Source organism: Morone saxatilis, unplaced genomic scaffold (assembly GCF_004916995.1).
Source record: "Morone saxatilis isolate NCDOM2014 unplaced genomic scaffold, NCSU_SB_2.0 Contig7, whole genome shotgun sequence".
Classification (NCBI taxonomy): Eukaryota; Metazoa; Chordata; class Actinopteri; family Moronidae; genus Morone; species Morone saxatilis.
The window spans coordinates 19,405,224-19,409,272 of NW_023340246.1; the positions used below are offsets into that span (position 1 = coordinate 19,405,224).

At 39.0% G+C, this 4,049-nt stretch overlaps 1 protein-coding gene across 1 annotated transcript in view; it reads left to right on the forward strand.

The window, feature by feature from the left end:
* The window catches only part of LOC118341051 (proline-rich nuclear receptor coactivator 2-like), a 4,416-nt gene extending 3,749 nt beyond the window's left edge, over positions 1-667 (forward strand). Inside the window, exon 3 of the transcript XR_004797399.1 lies at positions 631-667. The gene's annotated coding sequence lies outside the window, so the exon portion shown is untranslated. The remainder of the gene's footprint in view (positions 1-630) is intronic.
* Positions 668-4,049: the final 3,382 nt, after the last annotated feature.

Sequence of the window (4,049 nt, forward strand, 5' to 3'; positions counted from 1 at the left end):
AGAAAACGAGCGCTCAACAGAGCAACCAAAGGCCGAGAGCAAATGACCGTTCACCTGAAGGCGCTGCTGAAGGTTCAGGATAAGTCGTGACCTCAGATCGGAGCCGACCTATCGAGCGTGTGATTCGCACAGAATGCCGACAATTGGAAAATGGAGCATGGGGATTGAATTAAGTTTGGCATTTAACAACAACTGCCAGATTACAATATAGAGTTTTTTTTTAATGATACTGTGAGTACAATTTTACCCATAAGTCAACCATGCTGCCTGTATTCGTGCACATTTTTGAGATGTCCTGTTGTTGCTGGAGCTCCGACCGACCGTTATTCTCCTTCTCGCTGGCCAGAGTAGAAGAGGGACAATGCTGTGTGTCGTGATTGATTCGCGAGAAAATAGTAACTGTGAGGAAGTCGGAGGTCGTCTCCAGACAGCGAGCGGCCGGGTTGTCTCAGGTTACATCGTATGTAAAAGTGCGACGGCATTTTTCTTCGTGAGCACTTGTGAAAAAGGGAGGCCTCGCGTTGATTTGACTTTTTAAGAGGTAAATGTACATAATCGTATAGTGTGAACGATATATTTGTGTAATTTTTGCTGTTGTTTTAACTGGAGATTCTAGTTTTTTTACTGGAGGTTTTTCCAAAAAAAAAAAAAAAAAGAAAACTAAAAAAAAATAAAAAGAACGGTCCCCTGCGGAACTGAGGCACTTTGTTACAGCTCCTTCAGTGTGAGACACAGCGGACGGAGAGAGAGACTTTTCTTTACTGATTTGCATTGAAAAGATCCCGGTGAAGGCGGGAACATTTGATGTTCAACTTTGGGACAGCAGGCTCAGCGAGGGGAGAGAGGGACTTCCACACCTCCGCGGTTGGTTACCTTCTTAAGCTCGATAGGAATTTCCCAGCTCGAAGTTCCCCTCCCTCCCCCCCCGAACACGGGTCCAGCCGGTGGAAAGCCGAGCATGGAATCAGGGACTGTGAGGCTGCTGAAGCCTCAGCGAAACCGAAAAAGAGAAGATGACAATGTGAAACGCCTCACAACCAGCTGCTGCAAAAAAAAGCCAGTATCCAGCATCCAGACATGAGTGCTTTTTCCTTTTCTTTTCTTTTTTTTAACTCTATTGCACTGACTCAGAGTACGTTCACATTAAGCCGGGTACATTTAAAACAGCATCTTTTTTTTGTTTCCACACTAAGCTGGTTTTTTTAAACACTGGAAAAAAATCTTAAAATGTGGTCTTGGGTGTTTCAGCGTGTAAACAGACTTGTGATGTGGTAAGCCTGCCTAGTGGCCGTTCTCTGGCCGTTAGTCGATTGCCAGAAAGATTATCTGCAAATGTTTAGATAATGGTTTATGTCCAAGCAATAAAGCCAAACGTGTGCTGGTCGCAGCTTCGGAAATGTGAGGATTTGCTGCTTTTTGTCTGCACCGGAGAGCATTAACGCGTAGTATTTATGAGCTGTGACCAAACCATGACTTTATACTAGTTCCATTATCTGCCAACAGGTACAGAGAGGGGATTTGGCTGTTTTCTTTTTTTTTTTTGAATCCTCACAAGAGAGCAGGAGGCGACAGGAAAGAGGATGAAAGAGTGTTTGTGTCACTCCTCGTCAGATGTTGGCTCTGGTGACAGTTTTTGTTTACTGAATGAAAGGAGGACAAAGAAAGAGAGATGAAGCTGTTCCAGTTCAGGTATTTCAATGTGGACGGAGATCTTTACCAGAAGAACATTTACACGTAAACTGCATTTTTTAAAAGTTGTTCGGCTTTCTGTGGACGTAGTCTTTTATGCTTATTGTCTGTGTTAATTGTTTTTCTTGTGTATTTTTTTTAAAGGGGACTTGTTTTCACACACACCTTCACTCACATACCTCTTCTTTACCTTTTTTCATCTCTCCAAGATACTTTAAAGCATGTTGATGTATACCAAGAGTACAGTATGTGTTGAGTATGGCACAGATGATCTTGTGATTTACAGAATGTACCTTTTTTTTATTATTTGAATGGTTTCTGTGGACGCAGGCAGCTGCTGGATCTCGTTCCTTGACCTCTGTGATGTCATGTAAATGGCAAATTGTATTACTGTAGCAAAAAACTGCCCATTTTATTGCAGTGTTTTGAAATGATTTCATTCCAGTCATGAGAATATGTTTAACAACACATCTCCATGCCACAATTTGAAAAGAAAAACAATGTTTATTTTATGAAGCCTTTCATATCTAAATTTAAAATTGTATTAAAATATTGATTACCCCAATTAAATGTTGCTTCTGTGTTCATTACGTAGTAAGCCAAGTCAGTTTCTGTCTTGGTACAGACAGAAAACAACAAGATACGGTTAAAAAAAAGTTATAATTTTAATGTTAGTACAAAAAAGTTATCATGGGAATATGAAAAATAAGAGAATTAAACTTTGTCTCTGTCATACATTTGCATTTTGGTGTATGTAGTTTGGTAAGAGACATGAAAAGATACAAGACTTCATAAGTAATCCAGGTCTCAATCAAAGGTTCAGCCTTTCTAGGACCATCCTGTTTTCCTCTCCTGAGTTGTGTTCTTTATGTTTGGTGTTTATTTCCAGACTGATCTGTTTCCTTATTTGCGTGCAAGTATGTCACAAAAAAGTAACTGAAAAAAGCTACAATGCCGACATTTTAGACAAAAAAGGACACTTAATAATTGTCTTTTCGTATATATGAATATTTGTTGATCAACATTGAACAATGAATGTTCAGAAACCTGGAAAAGCTGTTTACGTGCTAGAGTATCCTGCTTTCTAATGCAGTATTAAATCCAAGTTTCTTAACCAGTAAACTGTTTATATGCACAAACCATAACCAGGATATCCCAAAAACCCAATAATAACCCAGACACTGTTGTGCATGTAAACAATGTAAACACATTCAATACAACTGATTTCATTACACAGATATTTTACTTTCGACCATCTAAACGAATTTATGTTCTCTCTTTGAAACTTTCAATAGTCAATTTCAGTTCCTGAATTCAGATTCTTTGACTCACTGTTTATATGAGAATTAAGCCTAATGAGTTTGAACAATTTGAATATAATTTTTGCACAACTGGCATTTGAATTTTAAATCAGAATTTGTGAACCCCAAACATCACATATAATAAATACAGATAAACTGCTGGTCTATTCAGAATTGACGCACATCTATGAGGTTTTTTGTTTTTTGTGAGAAATGAGACAATTCTTAAGCCTTCATCATCCATCCATCTACCCGTCATCTATACCAGCTTCTCATCATAGGAACAAAATACCACAGCTACTGTTGCAACTGGACTGATTGTACAACAACATCCAGCACGTCTTTCAACACAAAGAAAACCAGCAGGAATTAACAAACAGCTCAACCGCTGACACGCACTTGTAGCTTCCTCGATAAAACTGAGTACCTGATGTTATAATATATGTATAAACACACTGTTTATATAAAACATGAAAAAAAACTTCTAGTTCTTATAATGCTTTGAGCTAAATGCTAATATCAGTACATGCTCATGATGACAATGCTAATGTCGAGTAGGTATAATGCTTATTGCAACATCAGTGGCCTGGCAAATGAAGCCAACACAGACATAACAACTGCAGTTCCTTAAACAGCCACTTGAGGCAGGCTACGAATCTCCATAAGGCCCTTATATTAAAATGTCCAAGTTTACCAGCCAGTAGAAATAAATGGTTTTGTTCTCTATAGCTAATTTGCCCGTTCATGGCAGCTGTACAGTGGGTGAATTTGTATATGACTCGCTCATTGAAATGTAATCAAAGCTTGAAGTTATGCATAAAAAGTGCATGGCCACTTTGAGTGACAGGTGTCTGTTTTCAGTCACCAGGCTTCATTCAACCCGCCTCAGCTCCACCAACTCTCCAGGTACAGGCCCATTTTTGGATTAGCCAGAGACTTTGTCCATTTTGAATCAAAGTGAATTAAAGTCTATGGCTCACTGTCCTGTTGTGTGTGTAACTTTTGTTAATTTGCCCAAAACACAGTACTGACAAATTCCATTCTTGACCCAACAGTGGC